Here is a 20,854-nt window from a genome sequence, read left to right as displayed (position 1 = left end):
GGACGAGAAGGAACGCTCTAAACTGGTTAAAAGCCGCTACTGTACATTACTTATATACAAAAGCAGAAAAGAGTAAAGACGACTTCTGGGTCTATCTTACAACTCACCACCATATACTAATGAAAACGAAAAACTATAAGGATAACTTCGCCAACTACCTGCTCAAAACTATAACGTCAACAAAAAAAAAAAAAAGTGACTGCTACATCAATTGATTGAATTTCCATGTTAACGAACATTCAGCAGATACTCACTCAAGATAAGACGGACCATTTATACGGCGAATACTACGTCATGTTGACAGAACCACGAGTTACAAACACCTCTGAAGTAATCGATTGGCAAGATTTCAAGCTTCATTTGATACGAAGAAGAAAATTCAGTTTGTCTGTTTTCGAGAATTTAATTTAGTTCTCTTTCAATTTCGCAGAGTTCCAACCAAAGCTTTTCTATTTTCGAAGAAATGGATTTTCACTTTCCTTTTAACTTCTTTGACGTTTTCTGTTACCACGAGGCAATGGAGCCGCAATAAATTTCAGTTCCTCTTTACTTCCTATGGATGCTTGTATCTGCACGACGCATGTAATCCACAACGTTTTTCATTTTCCTTAAATTAAAGGCCCTTGATGCCGCGCCGACGAAGGCGACTAAATGGCGAGCGGAAGGACGGGCTATAAGGGGTGGATGGAGGCCCGAAAAAAAAAAAAAAAAAAAAAAAAAAAAAAAAAAAAAAAAAAAAAAAAAAAAAAAAAAAAAATGGATAAGGCGTCGGACTTCGGATCCGAAGATTGCATGTTCGAATCCTGTCACGGTCGAGTTTTTCCAGTTCTGCAAAAGATGCATGCTGTTTTACTGAGTTGTTTGAGTACTACAAATCTAGTTGAAAGTTGCTGCTGTCCGCTTCCTGGCTGCAAACCGGCGTCTACCTGAAGCTCAAGCAAGACAAAGGGGTTGTGTAGCGAAATTTTCGGCACAGTGCCGATCAGGAGAGATTTTTGGAACTACTGCGTCTGACTCAGGACCCAAGAGCTGCGCCACAGGCGTCTGCGCACAGTCGAGCATGTGTGTTGAATAATGGTGCTGATAGCCACGTATCATTTCAAGTAGATTTGATGCCTTTCGGAAAATTTATTTCATTGAATAGGAATTGTAGCTCATTTGTGGCAGCAGGAAATAAGCTGTAGTCAAAAGGATCTTCCATAGATGGTCGCAGGTCGCATAAATACTGTATGGCTCGTGACGCGTTGTGTGGAGCCCGGCTAGCTCAGTCGGTAGAGCATGAGACTCTTAATCTCAGGGTCGTGGGTTCGAGCCCCACGCTGGGCGGCGCAAAATTTTGTGTCTACGCGGATGCAACCTGCGCCCCTCTCGTGAGCCTTGCGTAATGAACGTAACGGGTTACGACGATGCCTAGCTTCGTATGAATATCAGAGGAATGGTTTTTGAAGCTGAAAGTAGCTCTGAAATGAAATAAAAGTGTTGTTTTGGAATTTTAGGCGTACATCGATATCGTGTGAGATGTGTAGGAAAGCAGCAGCTGTGCTAACTAAATACAAATAATGGTCGCTAATGCGGTGCGTTTCCAGCTGAAGGGCTCCGATTGACTGGTCCATAAGATTGAAGTACCCGAAATGTGCACTAGGCGGCGCCTCCTTAGCTCAGTGGCAGAGCGCTGGTCTAGTAAACCAGAGGTCGTGAGTTCGATCCTCACAGGAGGCAAAAGAATTTTGTAACAGCCCCTTCTAACGTAGATCTTTCGAAAAAAGCGGTCAAGGATATAAAAAATTATGAATGGGTTCGGTATTTAAGAAATGCTCTCGCAAATGAATAGTGCGAATGGTGCTATTAAAGTAGGCACCAGAAACTGCTGCTTTTGGCAGTCTCCGGAGAATGCCGACGTGGAATACTTAGTTCTTGTGATGTATTTTCTACCCCTGGTAGAGACCCTCGCGGTTGTCGTCGTCGTCGGCGCCGCCGCCGCTTTGGTAATAGAGGCAACTCGCCATTGTATGACATAGGGTGAGGCACCTTCTGCAAGCGACTGAGATGGCAGTAAGCAATTGAAGCTGATTTGCAACCTCTTGTTTGATCAGCGTCACAAGGGCTTGAATGTAACTTGCGATGGGACACAGCAAGAAGTAGCGTCGCCTTTTTAGTACTGAAATTGGAGATGGAGAATTGCGTCAAAGATGGGAAATTCATTCCGGCAAGCGTACAAATGGCGACAATGAGGTGTGTGTGGGGAAGCATATTGCGCCAGTGACCGTGTGGCCTAATGGATAAGGCGTCGGACTTCGGATCCGAAGATTGCAGGTTCGAATCCTGTCACGGTCGAGTTTTTCCAGTTCTGCAAAAGATGCATGCTGTTTTACTGAGTTGTTTGAGTACTACAAATCTAGTTGAAAGTTGCTGCTGTCCGCTTCCTGGCTGCAAACCGGCGTCTACCTGAAGCTCAAGCAAGACAAAGGGGTTGTGTAGCGAAATTTTCGGCACAGTGCCGATCAGGAGAGATTTTTGGAACTACTGCGTCTGACTCAGGACCCAAGAGCTGCGCCACAGGCGTCTGCGCACAGTCGAGCATGTGTGTTGAATAATGGTGCTGATAGCCACGTATCATTTCAAGTAGATTTGATGCCTTTCGGAAAATTTATTTCATTGAATAGGAATTGTAGCTCATTTGTGGCAGCAGGAAATAAGCTGTAGTCAAAAGGATCTTCCATAGATGGTCGCAGGTCGCATAAATACTGTATGGCTCGTGACGCGTTGTGTGGAGCCCGGCTAGCTCAGTCGGTAGAGCATGAGACTCTTAATCTCAGGGTCGTGGGTTCGAGCCCCACGCTGGGCGGCGCAAAATTTTGTGTCTACGCGGATGCAACCTGCGCCCCTCTCGTGAGCCTTGCGTAATGAACGTAACGGGTTACGACGATGCCTAGCTTCGTATGAATATCAGAGGAATGGTTTTTGAAGCTGAAAGTAGCTCTGAAATGAAATAAAAGTGTTGTTTTGGAATTTTAGGCGTACATCGATATCGTGTGAGATGTGTAGGAAAGCAGCAGCTGTGCTAACTAAATACAAATAATGGTCGCTAATGCGGTGCGTTTCCAGCTGAAGGGCTCCGATTGACTGGTCCATAAGATTGAAGTACCCGAAATGTGCACTAGGCGGCGCCTCCTTAGCTCAGTGGCAGAGCGCTGGTCTAGTAAACCAGAGGTCGTGAGTTCGATCCTCACAGGAGGCAAAAGAATTTTGTAACAGCCCCTTCTAACGTAGATCTTTCGAAAAAAGCGGTCAAGGATATAAAAAATTATGAATGGGTTCGGTATTTAAGAAATGCTCTCGCAAATGAATAGTGCGAATGGTGCTATTAAAGTAGGCACCAGAAACTGCTGCTTTTGGCAGTCTCCGGAGAATGCCGACGTGGAATACTTAGTTCTTGTGATGTATTTTCTACCCCTGGTAGAGACCCTCGCGGTTGTCGTCGTCGTCGGCGCCGCCGCCGCTTTGGTAATAGAGGCAACTCGCCATTGTATGACATAGGGTGAGGCACCTTCTGCAAGCGACTGAGATGGCAGTAAGCAATTGAAGCTGATTTGCAACCTCTTGTTTGATCAGCGTCACAAGGGCTTGAATGTAACTTGCGATGGGACACAGCAAGAAGTAGCGTCGCCTTTTTAGTACTGAAATTGGAGATGGAGAATTGCGTCAAAGATGGGAAATTCATTCCGGCAAGCGTACAAATGGCGACAATGAGGTGTGTGTGGGGAAGCATATTGCGCCAGTGACCGTGTGGCCTAATGGATAAGGCGTCGGACTTCGGATCCGAAGATTGCAGGTTCGAATCCTGTCACGGTCGAGTTTTTCCAGTTCTGCAAAAGATGCATGCTGTTTTACTGAGTTGTTTGAGTACTACAAATCTAGTTGAAAGTTGCTGCTGTCCGCTTCCTGGCTGCAAACCGGCGTCTACCTGAAGCTCAAGCAAGACAAAGGGGTTGTGTAGCGAAATTTTCGGCACAGTGCCGATCAGGAGAGATTTTTGGAACTACTGCGTCTGACTCAGGACCCAAGAGCTGCGCCACAGGCGTCTGCGCACAGTCGAGCATGTGTGTTGAATAATGGTGCTGATAGCCACGTATCATTTCAAGTAGATTTGATGCCTTTCGGAAAATTTATTTCATTGAATAGGAATTGTAGCTCATTTGTGGCAGCAGGAAATAAGCTGTAGTCAAAAGGATCTTCCATAGATGGTCGCAGGTCGCATAAATACTGTATGGCTCGTGACGCGTTGTGTGGAGCCCGGCTAGCTCAGTCGGTAGAGCATGAGACTCTTAATCTCAGGGTCGTGGGTTCGAGCCCCACGCTGGGCGGCGCAAAATTTTGTGTCTACGCGGATGCAACCTGCGCCCCTCTCGTGAGCCTTGCGTAATGAACGTAACGGGTTACGACGATGCCTAGCTTCGTATGAATATCAGAGGAATGGTTTTTGAAGCTGAAAGTAGCTCTGAAATGAAATAAAAGTGTTGTTTTGGAATTTTAGGCGTACATCGATATCGTGTGAGATGTGTAGGAAAGCAGCAGCTGTGCTAACTAAATACAAATAATGGTCGCTAATGCGGTGCGTTTCCAGCTGAAGGGCTCCGATTGACTGGTCCATAAGATTGAAGTACCCGAAATGTGCACTAGGCGGCGCCTCCTTAGCTCAGTGGCAGAGCGCTGGTCTAGTAAACCAGAGGTCGTGAGTTCGATCCTCACAGGAGGCAAAAGAATTTTGTAACAGCCCCTTCTAACGTAGATCTTTCGAAAAAAGCGGTCAAGGATATAAAAAATTATGAATGGGTTCGGTATTTAAGAAATGCTCTCGCAAATGAATAGTGCGAATGGTGCTATTAAAGTAGGCACCAGAAACTGCTGCTTTTGGCAGTCTCCGGAGAATGCCGACGTGGAATACTTAGTTCTTGTGATGTATTTTCTACCCCTGGTAGAGACCCTCGCGGTTGTCGTCGTCGTCGGCGCCGCCGCCGCTTTGGTAATAGAGGCAACTCGCCATTGTATGACATAGGGTGAGGCACCTTCTGCAAGCGACTGAGATGGCAGTAAGCAATTGAAGCTGATTTGCAACCTCTTGTTTGATCAGCGTCACAAGGGCTTGAATGTAACTTGCGATGGGACACAGCAAGAAGTAGCGTCGCCTTTTTAGTACTGAAATTGGAGATGGAGAATTGCGTCAAAGATGGGAAATTCATTCCGGCAAGCGTACAAATGGCGACAATGAGGTGTGTGTGGGGAAGCATATTGCGCCAGTGACCGTGTGGCCTAATGGATAAGGCGTCGGACTTCGGATCCGAAGATTGCAGGTTCGAATCCTGTCACGGTCGAGTTTTTCCAGTTCTGCAAAAGATGCATGCTGTTTTACTGAGTTGTTTGAGTACTACAAATCTAGTTGAAAGTTGCTGCTGTCCGCTTCCTGGCTGCAAACCGGCGTCTACCTGAAGCTCAAGCAAGACAAAGGGGTTGTGTAGCGAAATTTTCGGCACAGTGCCGATCAGGAGAGATTTTTGGAACTACTGCGTCTGACTCAGGACCCAAGAGCTGCGCCACAGGCGTCTGCGCACAGTCGAGCATGTGTGTTGAATAATGGTGCTGATAGCCACGTATCATTTCAAGTAGATTTGATGCCTTTCGGAAAATTTATTTCATTGAATAGGAATTGTAGCTCATTTGTGGCAGCAGGAAATAAGCTGTAGTCAAAAGGATCTTCCATAGATGGTCGCAGGTCGCATAAATACTGTATGGCTCGTGACGCGTTGTGTGGAGCCCGGCTAGCTCAGTCGGTAGAGCATGAGACTCTTAATCTCAGGGTCGTGGGTTCGAGCCCCACGCTGGGCGGCGCAAAATTTTGTGTCTACGCGGATGCAACCTGCGCCCCTCTCGTGAGCCTTGCGTAATGAACGTAACGGGTTACGACGATGCCTAGCTTCGTATGAATATCAGAGGAATGGTTTTTGAAGCTGAAAGTAGCTCTGAAATGAAATAAAAGTGTTGTTTTGGAATTTTAGGCGTACATCGATATCGTGTGAGATGTGCAGGAAAGCAGCAGCTGTGCTAACTAAATACAAATAATGGTCGCTAATGCGGTGCGTTTCCAGCTGAAGGGCTCCGATTGACTGGTCCATAAGATTGAAGTACCCGAAATGTGCACTAGGCGGCGCCTCCTTAGCTCAGTGGCAGAGCGCTGGTCTAGTAAACCAGAGGTCGTGAGTTCGATCCTCACAGGAGGCAAAAGAATTTTGTAACAGCCCCTTCTAACGTAGATCTTTCGAAAAAAGCGGTCAAGGATATAAAAAATTATGAATGGGTTCGGTATTTAAGAAATGCTCTCGCAAATGAATAGTGCGAATGGTGCTATTAAAGTAGGCACCAGAAACTGCTGCTTTTGGCAGTCTCCGGAGAATGCCGACGTGGAATACTTAGTTCTTGTGATGTATTTTCTACCCCTGGTAGAGACCCTCGCGGTTGTCGTCGTCGTCGTCGTCGTCGTCGGCGCCGCCGCCGCTTTGGTAATAGAGGCAACTCGCCATTGTATGACATAGGGTGAGGCACCTTCTGCAAGCGACTGAGATGGCAGTAAGCAATTGAAGCTGATTTGCAACCTCTTGTTTGATCAGCGTCACAAGGGCTTGAATGTAACTTGCGATGGGACACAGCAAGAAGTAGCGTCGCCTTTTTAGTACTGAAATTGGAGATGGAGAATTGCGTCAAAGATGGGAAATTCATTCCGGCAAGCGTACAAATGGCGACAATGAGGTGTGTGTGGGGAAGCATATTGCGCCAGTGACCGTGTGGCCTAATGGATAAGGCGTCGGACTTCGGATCCGAAGATTGCAGGTTCGAATCCTGTCACGGTCGAGTTTTTCCAGTTCTGCAAAAGATGCATGCTGTTTTACTGAGTTGTTTGAGTACTACAAATCTAGTTGAAAGTTGCTGCTGTCCGCTTCCTGGCTGCAAACCGGCGTCTACCTGAAGCTCAAGCAAGACAAAGGGGTTGTGTAGCGAAATTTTCGGCACAGTGCCGATCAGGAGAGATTTTTGGAACTACTGCGTCTGACTCAGGACCCAAGAGCTGCGCCACAGGCGTCTGTGCACAGTCGAGCATGTGTGTTGAATAATGGTGCTGATAGCCACGTATCATTTCAAGTAGATTTGATGCCTTTCGGAAAATTTGTTTCATTGAATAGGAATTGTAGCTCATTTGTGGCAGCAGGAAATAAGCTGTAGTCAAAAGGATCTTCCATAGATGGTCGCAGGTCGCATAAATACTGTATGGCTCGTGACGCGTTGTGTGGAGCCCGGCTAGCTCAGTCGGTAGAGCATGAGACTCTTAATCTCAGGGTCGTGGGTTCGAGCCCCACGCTGGGCGGCGCAAAATTTTGTGTCTACGCGGATGCAACCTGCGCCCCTCTCGTGAGCCTTGCGTAATGAACGTAACGGGTTACGACGATGCCTAGCTTCGTATGAATATCAGAGGAATGGTTTTTTGAAGCTGAAAGTAGCTCTGAAATGAAATAAAAGTGTTGTTTTGGAATTTTAGGCGTACATCGATATCGTGTGAGATGTGTAGGAAAGCAGCAGCTGTGCTAACTAAATACAAATAATGGTCGCTAATGCGGTGCGTTTCCAGCTGAAGGGCTCCGATTGACTGGTCCATAAGATTGAAGTACCCGAAATGTGCACTAGGCGGCGCCTCCTTAGCTCAGTGGCAGAGCGCTGGTCTAGTAAACCAGAGGTCGTGAGTTCGATCGTCACAGGAGGCAAAAGAATTTTGTAACAGCCCCTTCTAACGTAGATCTTTCGAAAAAAGCGGTCAAGTATATAAAAAATTATGAATGGGTTCGGTATTTAAGAAATGCTCTCGCAAATGAATAGTGCGAATGGTGCTATTAAAGTAGGCACCAGAAACTGCTGCTTTTGGCAGTCTCCGGAGAATGCCGACGTGGAATACTTAGTTCTTGTGATGTATTTTCTACCCCTGGTAGAGACCCTCGCGGTTGTCGTCGTCGTCGGCGCCGCCGCCGCTTTGGTAATAGAGGCAACTCGCCATTGTATGACATAGGGTGAGGCACCTTCTGCAAGCGACTGAGATGGCAGTAAGCAATTGAAGCTGATTTGCAACCTCTTGTTTGATCAGCGTCACAAGGGCTTGAATGTAACTTGCGATGGGACACAGCAAGAAGTAGCGTCGCCTTTTTAGTACTGAAATTGGAGATGGAGAATTGCGTCAAAGATGGGAAATTCATTCCGGCAAGCGTACAAATGGCGACAATGAGGTGTGTGTGGGGAAGCATATTGCGCCAGTGACCGTGTGGCCTAATGGATAAGGCGTCGGACTTCGGATCCGAAGATTGCAGGTTCGAATCCTGTCACGGTCGAGTTTTTCCAGTTCTGCAAAAGATGCATGCTGTTTTACTGAGTTGTTTGAGTACTACAAATCTAGTTGAAAGTTGCTGCTGTCCGCTTCCTGGCTGCAAACCGGCGTCTACCTGAAGCTCAAGCAAGACAAAGGGGTTGTGTAGCGAAATTTTCGGCACAGTGCCGATCAGGAGAGATTTTTGGAACTACTGCGTCTGACTCAGGACCCAAGAGCTGCGCCACAGGCGTCTGCGCACAGTCGAGCATGTGTGTTGAATAATGGTGCTGATAGCCACGTATCATTTCAAGTAGATTTGATGCCTTTCGGAAAATTTATTTCATTGAATAGGAATTGTAGCTCATTTGTGGCAGCAGGAAATAAGCTGTAGTCAAAAGGATCTTCCATAGATGGTCGCAGGTCGCATAAATACTGTATGGCTCGTGACGCGTTGTGTGGAGCCCGGCTAGCTCAGTCGGTAGAGCATGAGACTCTTAATCTCAGGGTCGTGGGTTCGAGCCCCACGCTGGGCGGCGCAAAATTTTGTGTCTACGCGGATGCAACCTGCGCCCCTCTCGTGAGCCTTGCGTAATGAACGTAACGGGTTACGACGATGCCTAGCTTCGTATGAATATCAGAGGAATGGTTTTTGAAGCTGAAAGTAGCTCTGAAATGAAATAAAAGTGTTGTTTTGGAATTTTAGGCGTACATCGATATCGTGTGAGATGTGTAGGAAAGCAGCAGCTGTGCTAACTAAATACAAATAATGGTCGCTAATGCGGTGCGTTTCCAGCTGAAGGGCTCCGATTGACTGGTCCATAAGATTGAAGTACCCGAAATGTGCACTAGGCGGCGCCTCCTTAGCTCAGTGGCAGAGAGCTGGTCTAGTAAACCAGAGGTCGTGAGTTCGATCCTCACAGGAGGCAAAAGAATTTTGTAACAGCCCCTTCTAACGTAGATCTTTCGAAAAAAGCGGTCAAGGATATAAAAAATTATGAATGGGTTCGGTATTTAAGAAATGCTCTCGCAAATGAATAGTGCGAATGGTGCTATTAAAGTAGGCACCAGAAACTGCTGCTTTTGGCAGTCTCCGGAGAATGCCGACGTGGAATACTTAGTTCTTGTGATGTATTTTCTACCCCTGGTAGAGACCCTCGCGGTTGTCGTCGTCGTCGGCGCCGCCGCCGCTTTGGTAATAGAGGCAACTCGCCATTGTATGACATAGGGTGAGGCACCTTCTGCAAGCGACTGAGATGGCAGTAAGCAATTGAAGCTGATTTGCAACCTCTTGTTTGATCAGCGTCACAAGGGCTTGAATGTAACTTGCGATGGGACACAGCAAGAAGTAGCGTCGCCTTTTTAGTACTGAAATTGGAGATGGAGAATTGCGTCAAAGATGGGAAATTCATTCCGGCAAGCGTACAAATGGCGACAATGAGGTGTGTGTGGGGAAGCATATTGCGCCAGTGACCGTGTGGCCTAATGGATAAGGCGTCGGACTTCGGATCCGAAGATTGCAGGTTCGAATCCTGTCACGGTCGAGTTTTTCCAGTTCTGCAAAAGATGCATGCTGTTTTACTGAGTTGTTTGAGTACTACAAATCTAGTTGAAAGTTGCTGCTGTCCGCTTCCTGGCTGCAAACCGGCGTCTACCTGAAGCTCAAGCAAGACAAAGGGGTTGTGTAGCGAAATTTTCGGCACAGTGCCGATCAGGAGAGATTTTTGGAACTACTGCGTCTGACTCAGGACCCAAGAGCTGCGCCACAGGCGTCTGCGCACAGTCGAGCATGTGTGTTGAATAATGGTGCTGATAGCCACGTATCATTTCAAGTAGATTTGATGCCTTTCGGAAAATTTATTTCATTGAATAGGAATTGTAGCTCATTTGTGGCAGCAGGAAATAAGCTGTAGTCAAAAGGATCTTCCATAGATGGTCGCAGGTCGCATAAATACTGTATGGCTCGTGACGCGTTGTGTGGAGCCCGGCTAGCTCAGTCGGTAGAGCATGAGACTCTTAATCTCAGGGTCGTGGGTTCGAGCCCCACGCTGGGCGGCGCAAAATTTTGTGTCTACGCGGATGCAACCTGCGCCCCTCTCGTGAGCCTTGCGTAATGAACGTAACGGGTTACGACGATGCCTAGCTTCGTATGAATATCAGAGGAATGGTTTTTTGAAGCTGAAAGTAGCTCTGAAATGAAATAAAAGTGTTGTTTTGGAATTTTAGGCGTACATCGATATCGTGTGAGATGTGTAGGAAAGCAGCAGCTGTGCTAACTAAATACAAATAATGGTCGCTAATGCGGTGCGTTTCCAGCTGAAGGGCTCCGATTGACTGGTCCATAAGATTGAAGTACCCGAAATGTGCACTAGGCGGCGCCTCCTTAGCTCAGTGGCAGAGCGCTGGTCTAGTAAACCAGAGGTCGTGAGTTCGATCGTCACAGGAGGCAAAAGAATTTTGTAACAGCCCCTTCTAACGTAGATCTTTCGAAAAAAGCGGTCAAGTATATAAAAAATTATGAATGGGTTCGGTATTTAAGAAATGCTCTCGCAAATGAATAGTGCGAATGGTGCTATTAAAGTAGGCACCAGAAACTGCTGCTTTTGGCAGTCTCCGGAGAATGCCGACGTGGAATACTTAGTTCTTGTGATGTATTTTCTACCCCTGGTAGAGACCCTCGCGGTTGTCGTCGTCGTCGGCGCCGCCGCCGCTTTGGTAATAGAGGCAACTCGCCATTGTATGACATAGGGTGAGGCACCTTCTGCAAGCGACTGAGATGGCAGTAAGCAATTGAAGCTGATTTGCAACCTCTTGTTTGATCAGCGTCACAAGGGCTTGAATGTAACTTGCGATGGGACACAGCAAGAAGTAGCGTCGCCTTTTTAGTACTGAAATTGGAGATGGAGAATTGCGTCAAAGATGGGAAATTCATTCCGGCAAGCGTACAAATGGCGACAATGAGGTGTGTGTGGGGAAGCATATTGCGCCAGTGACCGTGTGGCCTAATGGATAAGGCGTCGGACTTCGGATCCGAAGATTGCAGGTTCGAATCCTGTCACGGTCGAGTTTTTCCAGTTCTGCAAAAGATGCATGCTGTTTTACTGAGTTGTTTGAGTACTACAAATCTAGTTGAAAGTTGCTGCTGTCCGCTTCCTGGCTGCAAACCGGCGTCTACCTGAAGCTCAAGCAAGACAAAGGGGTTGTGTAGCGAAATTTTCGGCACAGTGCCGATCAGGAGAGATTTTTGGAACTACTGCGTCTGACTCAGGACCCAAGAGCTGCGCCACAGGCGTCTGCGCACAGTCGAGCATGTGTGTTGAATAATGGTGCTGATAGCCACGTATCATTTCAAGTAGATTTGATGCCTTTCGGAAAATTTATTTCATTGAATAGGAATTGTAGCTCATTTGTGGCAGCAGGAAATAAGCTGTAGTCAAAAGGATCTTCCATAGATGGTCGCAGGTCGCATAAATACTGTATGGCTCGTGACGCGTTGTGTGGAGCCCGGCTAGCTCAGTCGGTAGAGCATGAGACTCTTAATCTCAGGGTCGTGGGTTCGAGCCCCACGCTGGGCGGCGCAAAATTTTGTGTCTACGCGGATGCAACCTGCGCCCCTCTCGTGAGCCTTGCGTAATGAACGTAACGGGTTACGACGATGCCTAGCTTCGTATGAATATCAGAGGAATGGTTTTTGAAGCTGAAAGTAGCTCTGAAATGAAATAAAAGTGTTGTTTTGGAATTTTAGGCGTACATCGATATCGTGTGAGATGTGTAGGAAAGCAGCAGCTGTGCTAACTAAATACAAATAATGGTCGCTAATGCGGTGCGTTTCCAGCTGAAGGGCTCCGATTGACTGGTCCATAAGATTGAAGTACCCGAAATGTGCACTAGGCGGCGCCTCCTTAGCTCAGTGGCAGAGAGCTGGTCTAGTAAACCAGAGGTCGTGAGTTCGATCCTCACAGGAGGCAAAAGAATTTTGTAACAGCCCCTTCTAACGTAGATCTTTCGAAAAAAGCGGTCAAGGATATAAAAAATTATGAATGGGTTCGGTATTTAAGAAATGCTCTCGCAAATGAATAGTGCGAATGGTGCTATTAAAGTAGGCACCAGAAACTGCTGCTTTTGGCAGTCTCCGGAGAATGCCGACGTGGAATACTTAGTTCTTGTGATGTATTTTCTACCCCTGGTAGAGACCCTCGCGGTTGTCGTCGTCGTCGGCGCCGCCGCCGCTTTGGTAATAGAGGCAACTCGCCATTGTATGACATAGGGTGAGGCACCTTCTGCAAGCGACTGAGATGGCAGTAAGCAATTGAAGCTGATTTGCAACCTCTTGTTTGATCAGCGTCACAAGGGCTTGAATGTAACTTGCGATGGGACACAGCAAGAAGTAGCGTCGCCTTTTTAGTACTGAAATTGGAGATGGAGAATTGCGTCAAAGATGGGAAATTCATTCCGGCAAGCGTACAAATGGCGACAATGAGGTGTGTGTGGGGAAGCATATTGCGCCAGTGACCGTGTGGCCTAATGGATAAGGCGTCGGACTTCGGATCCGAAGATTGCAGGTTCGAATCCTGTCACGGTCGAGTTTTTCCAGTTCTGCAAAAGATGCATGCTGTTTTACTGAGTTGTTTGAGTACTACAAATCTAGTTGAAAGTTGCTGCTGTCCGCTTCCTGGCTGCAAACCGGCGTCTACCTGAAGCTCAAGCAAGACAAAGGGGTTGTGTAGCGAAATTTTCGGCACAGTGCCGATCAGGAGAGATTTTTGGAACTACTGCGTCTGACTCAGGACCCAAGAGCTGCGCCACAGGCGTCTGCGCACAGTCGAGCATGTGTGTTGAATAATGGTGCTGATAGCCACGTATCATTTCAAGTAGATTTGATGCCTTTCGGAAAATTTATTTCATTGAATAGGAATTGTAGCTCATTTGTGGCAGCAGGAAATAAGCTGTAGTCAAAAGGATCTTCCATAGATGGTCGCAGGTCGCATAAATACTGTATGGCTCGTGACGCGTTGTGTGGAGCCCGGCTAGCTCAGTCGGTAGAGCATGAGACTCTTAATCTCAGGGTCGTGGGTTCGAGCCCCACGCTGGGCGGCGCAAAATTTTGTGTCTACGCGGATGCAACCTGCGCCCCTCTCGTGAGCCTTGCGTAATGAACGTAACGGGTTACGACGATGCCTAGCTTCGTATGAATATCAGAGGAATGGTTTTTTGAAGCTGAAAGTAGCTCTGAAATGAAATAAAAGTGTTGTTTTGGAATTTTAGGCGTACATCGACATCGTGTGAGATGTGTAGGAAAGCAGCAGCTGTGCTAACTAAATACAAATAATGGTCGCTAATGCGGTGCGTTTCCAGCTGAAGGGCTCCGATTGACTGGTCCATAAGATTGAAGTACCCGAAATGTGCACTAGGCGGCGCCTCCTTAGCTCAGTGGCAGAGCGCTGGTCTAGTAAACCAGAGGTCGTGAGTTCGATCGTCACAGGAGGCAAAAGAATTTTGTAACAGCCCCTTCTAACGTAGATCTTTCGAAAAAAGCGGTCAAGTATATAAAAAATTATGAATGGGTTCGGTATTTAAGAAATGCTCTCGCAAATGAATAGTGCGAATGGTGCTATTAAAGTAGGCACCAGAAACTGCTGCTTTTGGCAGTCTCCGGAGAATGCCGACGTGGAATACTTAGTTCTTGTGATGTATTTTCTACCCCTGGTAGAGACCCTCGCGGTTGTCGTCGTCGTCGGCGCCGCCGCCGCTTTGGTAATAGAGGCAACTCGCCATTGTATGACATAGGGTGAGGCACCTTCTGCAAGCGACTGAGATGGCAGTAAGCAATTGAAGCTGATTTGCAACCTCTTGTTTGATCAGCGTCACAAGGGCTTGAATGTAACTTGCGATGGGACACAGCAAGAAGTAGCGTCGCCTTTTTAGTACTGAAATTGGAGATGGAGAATTGCGTCAAAGATGGGAAATTCATTCCGGCAAGCGTACAAATGGCGACAATGAGGTGTGTGTGGGGAAGCATATTGCGCCAGTGACCGTGTGGCCTAATGGATAAGGCGTCGGACTTCGGATCCGAAGATTGCAGGTTCGAATCCTGTCACGGTCGAGTTTTTCCAGTTCTGCAAAAGATGCATGCTGTTTTACTGAGTTGTTTGAGTACTACAAATCTAGTTGAAAGTTGCTGCTGTCCGCTTCCTGGCTGCAAACCGGCGTCTACCTGAAGCTCAAGCAAGACAAAGGGGTTGTGTAGCGAAATTTTCGGCACAGTGCCGATCAGGAGAGATTTTTGGAACTACTGCGTCTGACTCAGGACCCAAGAGCTGCGCCACAGGCGTCTGCGCACAGTCGAGCATGTGTGTTGAATAATGGTGCTGATAGCCACGTATCATTTCAAGTAGATTTGATGCCTTTCGGAAAATTTATTTCATTGAATAGGAATTGTAGCTCATTTGTGGCAGCAGGAAATAAGCTGTAGTCAAAAGGATCTTCCATAGATGGTCGCAGGTCGCATAAATACTGTATGGCACGTGACGCGTTGTGTGGAGCCCGGCTAGCTCAGTCGGTAGAGCATGAGACTCTTAATCTCAGGGTCGTGGGTTCGAGCCCCACGCTGGGCGGCGCAAAATTTTGTGTCTACGCGGATGCAACCTGCGCCCCTCTCGTGAGCCTTGCGTAATGAACGTAACGGGTTACGACGATGCCTAGCTTCGTATGAATATCAGAGGAATGGTTTTTTGAAGCTGAAAGTAGCTCTGAAATGAAATAAAAGTGTTGTTTTGGAATTTTAGGCGTACATCGATATCGTGTGAGATGTGTAGGAAAGCAGCAGCTGTGCTAACTAAATACAAATAATGGTCGCTAATGCGGTGCGTTTCCAGCTGAAGGGCTCCGATTGACTGGTCCATAAGATTGAAGTACCCGAAATGTGCACTAGGCGGCGCCTCCTTAGCTCAGTGGCAGAGCGCTGGTCTAGTAAACCAGAGGTCGTGAGTTCGATCGTCACAGGAGGCAAAAGAATTTTGTAACAGCCCCTTCTAACGTAGATCTTTCGAAAAAAGCGGTCAAGTATATAAAAAATTATGAATGGGTTCGGTATTTAAGAAATGCTCTCGCAAATGAATAGTGCGAATGGTGCTATTAAAGTAGGCACCAGAAACTGCTGCTTTTGGCAGTCTCCGGAGAATGCCGACGTGGAATACTTAGTTCTTGTGATGTATTTTCTACCCCTGGTAGAGACCCTCGCGGTTGTCGTCGTCGTCGGCGCCGCCGCCGCTTTGGTAATAGAGGCAACTCGCCATTGTATGACATAGGGTGAGGCACCTTCTGCAAGCGACTGAGATGGCAGTAAGCAATTGAAGCTGATTTGCAACCTCTTGTTTGATCAGCGTCACAAGGGCTTGAATGTAACTTGCGATGGGACACAGCAAGAAGTAGCGTCGCCTTTTTAGTACTGAAATTGGAGATGGAGAATTGCGTCAAAGATGGGAAATTCATTCCGGCAAGCGTACAAATGGCGACAATGAGGTGTGTGTGGGGAAGCATATTGCGCCAGTGACCGTGTGGCCTAATGGATAAGGCGTCGGACTTCGGATCCGAAGATTGCAGGTTCGAATCCTGTCACGGTCGAGTTTTTCCAGTTCTGCAAAAGATGCATGCTGTTTTACTGAGTTGTTTGAGTACTACAAATCTAGTTGAAAGTTGCTGCTGTCCGCTTCCTGGCTGCAAACCGGCGTCTACCTGAAGCTCAAGCAAGACAAAGGGGTTGTGTAGCGAAATTTTCGGCACAGTGCCGATCAGGAGAGATTTTTGGAACTACTGCGTCTGACTCAGGACCCAAGAGCTGCGCCACAGGCGTCTGCGCACAGTCGAGCATGTGTGTTGAATAATGGTGCTGATAGCCACGTATCATTTCAAGTAGATTTGATGCCTTTCGGAAAATTTATTTCATTGAATAGGAATTGTAGCTCATTTGTGGCAGCAGGAAATAAGCTGTAGTCAAAAGGATCTTCCATAGATGGTCGCAGGTCGCATAAATACTGTATGGCTCGTGACGCGTTGTGTGGAGCCCGGCTAGCTCAGTCGGTAGAGCATGAGACTCTTAATCTCAGGGTCGTGGGTTCGAGCCCCACGCTGGGCGGCGCAAAATTTTGTGTCTACGCGGATGCAACCTGCGCCCCTCTCGTGAGCCTTGCGTAATGAACGTAACGGGTTACGACGATGCCTAGCTTCGTATGAATATCAGAGGAATGGTTTTTTGAAGCTGAAAGTAGCTCTGAAATGAAATAAAAGTGTTGTTTTGGAATTTTAGGCGTACATCGATATCGTGTGAGATGTGTAGGAAAGCAGCAGCTGTGCTAACTAAATACAAATAATGGTCGCTAATGCGGTGCGTTTCCAGCTGAAGGGCTCCGATTGACTGGTCCATAAGATTGAAGTACCCGAAATGTGCACTAGGCGGCGCCTCCTTAGCTCAGTGGCAGAGCGCTGGTCTAGTAAACCAGAGGTCGTGAGTTCGATCGTCACAGGAGGCAAAAGAATTTTGTAACAGCCCCTTCTAACGTAGATCTTTCGAAAAAAGCGGTCAAGTATATAAAAAATTATGAATGGGTTCGGTATTTAAGAAATGCTCTCGCAAATGAATAGTGCGAATGGTGCTATTAAAGTAGGCACCAGAAACTGCTGCTTTTGGCAGTCTCCGGAGAATGCCGACGTGGAATACTTAGTTCTTGTGATGTATTTTCTACCCCTGGTAGAGACCCTCGCGGTTGTCGTCGTCGTCGGCGCCGCCGCCGCTTTGGTAATAGAGGCAACTCGCCATTGTATGACATAGGGTGAGGCACCTTCTGCAAGCGACTGAGATGGCAGTAAGCAATTGAAGCTGATTTGCAACCTCTTGTTTGATCAGCGTCACAAGGGCTTGAATGTAACTTGCGATGGGACACAGCAAGAAGTAGCGTCGCCTTTTTAGTACTGAAATTGGAGATGGAGAATTGCGTCAAAGATGGGAAATTCATTCCGGCAAGCGTACAAATGGCGACAATGAGGTGTGTGTGGGGAAGCATATTGCGCCAGTGACCGTGTGGCCTAATGGATAAGGCGTCGGACTTCGGATCCGAAGATTGCAGGTTCGAATCCTGTCACGGTCGAGTTTTTCCAGTTCTGCAAAAGATGCATGCTGTTTTACTGAGTTGTTTGAGTACTACAAATCTAGTTGAAAGTTGCTGCTGTCCGCTTCCTGGCTGCAAACCGGCGTCTACCTGAAGCTCAAGCAAGACAAAGGGGTTGTGTAGCGAAATTTTCGGCACAGTGCCGATCAGGAGAGATTTTTGGAACTACTGCGTCTGACTCAGGACCCAAGAGCTGCGCCACAGGCGTCTGCGCACAGTCGAGCATGTGTGTTGAATAATGGTGCTGATAGCCACGTATCATTTCAAGTAGATTTGATGCCTTTCGGAAAATTTATTTCATTGAATAGGAATTGTAGCTCATTTGTGGCAGCAGGAAATAAGCTGTAGTCAAAAGGATCTTCCATAGATGGTCGCAGGTCGCATAAATACTGTATGGCTCGTGACGCGTTGTGTGGAGCCCGGCTAGCTCAGTCGGTAGAGCATGAGACTCTTAATCTCAGGGTCGTGGGTTCGAGCCCCACGCTGGGCGGCGCAAAATTTTGTGTCTACGCGGATGCAACCTGCGCCCCTCTCGTGAGCCTTGCGTAATGAACGTAACGGGTTACGACGATGCCTAGCTTCGTATGAATATCAGAGGAATGGTTTTTGAAGCTGAAAGTAGCTCTGAAATGAAATAAAAGTGTTGTTTTGGAATTTTAGGCGTACATCGATATCGTGTGAGATGTGTAGGAAAGCAGCAGCTGTGCTAACTAAATACAAATAATGGTCGCTAATGCGGTGCGTTTCCAGCTGAAGGGCTCCGATTGACTGGTCCATAAGATTGAAGTACCCGAAATGTGCACTAGGCGGCGCCTCCTTAGCTCAGTGGCAGAGAGCTGGTCTAGTAAACCAGAGGTCGTGAGTTCGATCCTCACAGGAGGCAAAAGAATTTTGTAACAGCCCCTTCTAACGTAGATCTTTCGAAAAAAGCGGTCAAGGATATAAAAAATTATGAATGGGTTCGGTATTTAAGAAATGCTCTCGCAAATGAATAGTGCGAATGGTGCTATTAAAGTAGGCACCAGAAACTGCTGCTTTTGGCAGTCTCCGGAGAATGCCGACGTGGAATACTTAGTTCTTGTGATGTATTTTCTACCCCTGGTAGAGACCCTCGCGGTTGTCGTCGTCGTCGGCGCCGCCGCCGCTTTGGTAATAGAGGCAACTCGCCATTGTATGACATAGGGTGAGGCACCTTCTGCAAGCGACTGAGATGGCAGTAAGCAATTGAAGCTGATTTGCAACCTCTTGTTTGATCAGCGTCACAAGGGCTTGAATGTAACTTGCGATGGGACACAGCAAGAAGTAGCGTCGCCTTTTTAGTACTGAAATTGGAGATGGAGAATTGCGTCAAAGATGGGAAATTCATTCCGGCAAGCGTACAAATGGCGACAATGAGGTGTGTGTGGGGAAGCATATTGCGCCAGTGACCGTGTGGCCTAATGGATAAGGCGTCGGACTTCGGATCCGAAGATTGCAGGTTCGAATCCTGTCACGGTCGAGTTTTTCCAGTTCTGCAAAAGATGCATGCTGTTTTACTGAGTTGTTTGAGTACTACAAATCTAGTTGAAAGTTGCTGCTGTCCGCTTCCTGGCTGCAAACCGGCGTCTACCTGAAGCTCAAGCAAGACAAAGGGGTTGTGTAGCGAAATTTTCGGCACAGTGCCGATCAGGAGAGATTTTTGGAACTACTGCGTCTGACTCAGGACCCAAGAGCTGCGCCACAGGCGTCTGCGCACAGTCGAGCATGTGTGTTGAATAATGGTGCTGATAGCCACGTATCATTTCAAGTAGATTTGATGCCTTTCGGAAAATTTATTTCATTGAATAGGAATTGTAGCTCATTTGTGGCAGCAGGAAATAAGCTGTAGTCAAAAGGATCTTCCATAGATGGTCGCAGGTCGCATAAATACTGTATGGCTCGTGACGCGTTGTGTGGAGCCCGGCTAGCTCAGTCGGTAGAGCATGAGACTCTTAATCTCAGGGTCGTGGGTTCGAGCCCCACGCTGGGCGGCGCAAAATTTTGTGTCTACGCGGATGCAACCTGCGCCCCTCTCGTGAGCCTTGCGTAATGAACGTAACGGGTTACGACGATGCCTAGCTTCGTATGAATATCAGAGGAATGGTTTTTTGAAGCTGAAAGTAGCTCTGAAATGAAATAAAAGTGTTGTTTTGGAATTTTAGGCGTACATCGATATCGTGTGAGATGTGTAGGAAAGCAGCAGCTGTGCTAACTAAATACAAATAATGGTCGCTAATGCGGTGCGTTTCCAGCTGAAGGGCTCCGATTGACTGGTCCATAAGATTGAAGTACCCGAAATGTGCACTAGGCGGCGCCTCCTTAGCTCAGTGGCAGAGCGCTGGTCTAGTAAACCAGAGGTCGTGAGTTCGATCGTCACAGGAGGCAAAAGAATTTTGTAACAGCCCCTTCTAACGTAGATCTTTCGAAAAAAGCGGTCAAGTATATAAAAAATTATGAATGGGTTCGGTATTTAAGAAATGCTCTCGCAAATGAATAGTGCGAATGGTGCTATTAAAGTAGGCACCAGAAACTGCTGCTTTTGGCAGTCTCCGGAGAATGCCGACGTGGAATACTTAGTTCTTGTGATGTATTTTCTACCCCTGGTAGAGACCCTCGCGGTTGTCGTCGTCGTCGGCGCCGCCGCCGCTTTGGTAATAGAGGCAACTCGCCATTGTATGACATAGGGTGAGGCACCTTCTGCAAGCGACTGAGATGGCAGTAAGCAATTGAAGCTGATTTGCAACCTCTTGTTTGATCAGCGTCACAAGGGCTTGAATGTAACTTGCGATGGGACACAGCAAGAAGTAGCGTCGCCTTTTTAGTACTGAAATTGGAGATGGAGAATTGCGTCAAAGATGGGAAATTCATTCCGGCAAGCGTACAAATGGCGACAATGAGGTGTGTGTGGGGAAGCATATTGCGCCAGTGACCGTGTGGCCTAATGGATAAGGCGTCGGACTTCGGATCCGAAGATTGCAGGTTCGAATCCTGTCACGGTCGAGTTTTTCCAGTTCTGCAAAAGATGCATGCTGTTTTACTGAGTTGTTTGAGTACTACAAATCTAGTTGAAAGTTGCTGCTGTCCGCTTCCTGGCTGCAAACCGGCGTCTACCTGAAGCTCAAGCAAGACAAAGGGGTTGTGTAGCGAAATTTTCGGCACAGTGCCGATCAGGAGAGATTTTTGGAACTACTGCGTCTGACTCAGGACCCAAGAGCTGCGCCACAGGCGTCTGCGCACAGTCGAGCATGTGTGTTGAATAATGGTGCTGATAGCC

The 20,854-nt window shown here is 47.4% G+C and overlaps 39 non-coding genes across 39 annotated transcripts; all 39 read left to right on the top strand.

The window, feature by feature from the left end:
• Window positions 1-1,253: 1,253 nt before the first annotated feature.
• On the top strand, window positions 1,254-1,326 carry Trnak-cuu. Its single transcript has one exon. It is a non-coding gene; the product is annotated as a tRNA-Lys (tRNA).
• Window positions 1,327-1,647: 321 nt separating this feature from the next.
• On the top strand, window positions 1,648-1,719 carry Trnat-agu. The gene has a single exon. It is a non-coding gene; the product is annotated as a tRNA-Thr (tRNA).
• A 542-nt stretch (window positions 1,720-2,261) lies between these two features.
• Window positions 2,262-2,334, top strand: Trnar-ucg. Its single transcript has one exon. It is a non-coding gene; the product is annotated as a tRNA-Arg (tRNA).
• A 438-nt stretch (window positions 2,335-2,772) lies between these two features.
• On the top strand, window positions 2,773-2,845 carry Trnak-cuu. Its single transcript has one exon. It is a non-coding gene; the product is annotated as a tRNA-Lys (tRNA).
• A 321-nt stretch (window positions 2,846-3,166) lies between these two features.
• Window positions 3,167-3,238, top strand: Trnat-agu. The gene has a single exon. It is a non-coding gene; the product is annotated as a tRNA-Thr (tRNA).
• Window positions 3,239-3,780: 542 nt separating this feature from the next.
• Window positions 3,781-3,853, top strand: Trnar-ucg. The gene has a single exon. It is a non-coding gene; the product is annotated as a tRNA-Arg (tRNA).
• Window positions 3,854-4,291: 438 nt separating this feature from the next.
• Trnak-cuu lies at window positions 4,292-4,364 on the top strand. Its single transcript has one exon. It is a non-coding gene; the product is annotated as a tRNA-Lys (tRNA).
• Window positions 4,365-4,685: 321 nt separating this feature from the next.
• On the top strand, window positions 4,686-4,757 carry Trnat-agu. Its single transcript has one exon. It is a non-coding gene; the product is annotated as a tRNA-Thr (tRNA).
• Window positions 4,758-5,299: 542 nt separating this feature from the next.
• Window positions 5,300-5,372, top strand: Trnar-ucg. Its single transcript has one exon. It is a non-coding gene; the product is annotated as a tRNA-Arg (tRNA).
• Window positions 5,373-5,810: 438 nt separating this feature from the next.
• On the top strand, window positions 5,811-5,883 carry Trnak-cuu. The gene has a single exon. It is a non-coding gene; the product is annotated as a tRNA-Lys (tRNA).
• Window positions 5,884-6,204: 321 nt separating this feature from the next.
• Trnat-agu lies at window positions 6,205-6,276 on the top strand. Its single transcript has one exon. It is a non-coding gene; the product is annotated as a tRNA-Thr (tRNA).
• Window positions 6,277-6,830: 554 nt separating this feature from the next.
• On the top strand, window positions 6,831-6,903 carry Trnar-ucg. The gene has a single exon. It is a non-coding gene; the product is annotated as a tRNA-Arg (tRNA).
• A 438-nt stretch (window positions 6,904-7,341) lies between these two features.
• On the top strand, window positions 7,342-7,414 carry Trnak-cuu. The gene has a single exon. It is a non-coding gene; the product is annotated as a tRNA-Lys (tRNA).
• A 322-nt stretch (window positions 7,415-7,736) lies between these two features.
• Window positions 7,737-7,808, top strand: Trnat-agu. Its single transcript has one exon. It is a non-coding gene; the product is annotated as a tRNA-Thr (tRNA).
• Window positions 7,809-8,350: 542 nt separating this feature from the next.
• Trnar-ucg lies at window positions 8,351-8,423 on the top strand. Its single transcript has one exon. It is a non-coding gene; the product is annotated as a tRNA-Arg (tRNA).
• A 438-nt stretch (window positions 8,424-8,861) lies between these two features.
• Trnak-cuu lies at window positions 8,862-8,934 on the top strand. Its single transcript has one exon. It is a non-coding gene; the product is annotated as a tRNA-Lys (tRNA).
• Window positions 8,935-9,255: 321 nt separating this feature from the next.
• Trnat-agu lies at window positions 9,256-9,327 on the top strand. Its single transcript has one exon. It is a non-coding gene; the product is annotated as a tRNA-Thr (tRNA).
• Window positions 9,328-9,869: 542 nt separating this feature from the next.
• Trnar-ucg lies at window positions 9,870-9,942 on the top strand. Its single transcript has one exon. It is a non-coding gene; the product is annotated as a tRNA-Arg (tRNA).
• Window positions 9,943-10,380: 438 nt separating this feature from the next.
• On the top strand, window positions 10,381-10,453 carry Trnak-cuu. The gene has a single exon. It is a non-coding gene; the product is annotated as a tRNA-Lys (tRNA).
• Window positions 10,454-10,775: 322 nt separating this feature from the next.
• On the top strand, window positions 10,776-10,847 carry Trnat-agu. Its single transcript has one exon. It is a non-coding gene; the product is annotated as a tRNA-Thr (tRNA).
• Window positions 10,848-11,389: 542 nt separating this feature from the next.
• On the top strand, window positions 11,390-11,462 carry Trnar-ucg. The gene has a single exon. It is a non-coding gene; the product is annotated as a tRNA-Arg (tRNA).
• A 438-nt stretch (window positions 11,463-11,900) lies between these two features.
• Trnak-cuu lies at window positions 11,901-11,973 on the top strand. The gene has a single exon. It is a non-coding gene; the product is annotated as a tRNA-Lys (tRNA).
• A 321-nt stretch (window positions 11,974-12,294) lies between these two features.
• On the top strand, window positions 12,295-12,366 carry Trnat-agu. The gene has a single exon. It is a non-coding gene; the product is annotated as a tRNA-Thr (tRNA).
• Window positions 12,367-12,908: 542 nt separating this feature from the next.
• Window positions 12,909-12,981, top strand: Trnar-ucg. The gene has a single exon. It is a non-coding gene; the product is annotated as a tRNA-Arg (tRNA).
• Window positions 12,982-13,419: 438 nt separating this feature from the next.
• Trnak-cuu lies at window positions 13,420-13,492 on the top strand. Its single transcript has one exon. It is a non-coding gene; the product is annotated as a tRNA-Lys (tRNA).
• A 322-nt stretch (window positions 13,493-13,814) lies between these two features.
• On the top strand, window positions 13,815-13,886 carry Trnat-agu. The gene has a single exon. It is a non-coding gene; the product is annotated as a tRNA-Thr (tRNA).
• A 542-nt stretch (window positions 13,887-14,428) lies between these two features.
• Trnar-ucg lies at window positions 14,429-14,501 on the top strand. Its single transcript has one exon. It is a non-coding gene; the product is annotated as a tRNA-Arg (tRNA).
• Window positions 14,502-14,939: 438 nt separating this feature from the next.
• Trnak-cuu lies at window positions 14,940-15,012 on the top strand. The gene has a single exon. It is a non-coding gene; the product is annotated as a tRNA-Lys (tRNA).
• A 322-nt stretch (window positions 15,013-15,334) lies between these two features.
• Window positions 15,335-15,406, top strand: Trnat-agu. The gene has a single exon. It is a non-coding gene; the product is annotated as a tRNA-Thr (tRNA).
• Window positions 15,407-15,948: 542 nt separating this feature from the next.
• On the top strand, window positions 15,949-16,021 carry Trnar-ucg. Its single transcript has one exon. It is a non-coding gene; the product is annotated as a tRNA-Arg (tRNA).
• Window positions 16,022-16,459: 438 nt separating this feature from the next.
• Window positions 16,460-16,532, top strand: Trnak-cuu. Its single transcript has one exon. It is a non-coding gene; the product is annotated as a tRNA-Lys (tRNA).
• Window positions 16,533-16,854: 322 nt separating this feature from the next.
• On the top strand, window positions 16,855-16,926 carry Trnat-agu. The gene has a single exon. It is a non-coding gene; the product is annotated as a tRNA-Thr (tRNA).
• Window positions 16,927-17,468: 542 nt separating this feature from the next.
• Trnar-ucg lies at window positions 17,469-17,541 on the top strand. The gene has a single exon. It is a non-coding gene; the product is annotated as a tRNA-Arg (tRNA).
• A 438-nt stretch (window positions 17,542-17,979) lies between these two features.
• Trnak-cuu lies at window positions 17,980-18,052 on the top strand. Its single transcript has one exon. It is a non-coding gene; the product is annotated as a tRNA-Lys (tRNA).
• Window positions 18,053-18,373: 321 nt separating this feature from the next.
• Trnat-agu lies at window positions 18,374-18,445 on the top strand. The gene has a single exon. It is a non-coding gene; the product is annotated as a tRNA-Thr (tRNA).
• Window positions 18,446-18,987: 542 nt separating this feature from the next.
• Trnar-ucg lies at window positions 18,988-19,060 on the top strand. The gene has a single exon. It is a non-coding gene; the product is annotated as a tRNA-Arg (tRNA).
• Window positions 19,061-19,498: 438 nt separating this feature from the next.
• On the top strand, window positions 19,499-19,571 carry Trnak-cuu. Its single transcript has one exon. It is a non-coding gene; the product is annotated as a tRNA-Lys (tRNA).
• A 322-nt stretch (window positions 19,572-19,893) lies between these two features.
• Window positions 19,894-19,965, top strand: Trnat-agu. The gene has a single exon. It is a non-coding gene; the product is annotated as a tRNA-Thr (tRNA).
• Window positions 19,966-20,507: 542 nt separating this feature from the next.
• Window positions 20,508-20,580, top strand: Trnar-ucg. Its single transcript has one exon. It is a non-coding gene; the product is annotated as a tRNA-Arg (tRNA).
• The last annotated feature ends 274 nt before the right edge of the window (window positions 20,581-20,854 follow it).

The sequence above is a fragment of the Schistocerca piceifrons genome, unplaced genomic scaffold (assembly GCF_021461385.2).
Source record: "Schistocerca piceifrons isolate TAMUIC-IGC-003096 unplaced genomic scaffold, iqSchPice1.1 HiC_scaffold_1772, whole genome shotgun sequence".
Classification (NCBI taxonomy): Eukaryota; Metazoa; Arthropoda; class Insecta; order Orthoptera; family Acrididae; genus Schistocerca; species Schistocerca piceifrons.
This window is presented reverse-complemented; position numbering and strand designations above follow the sequence as displayed.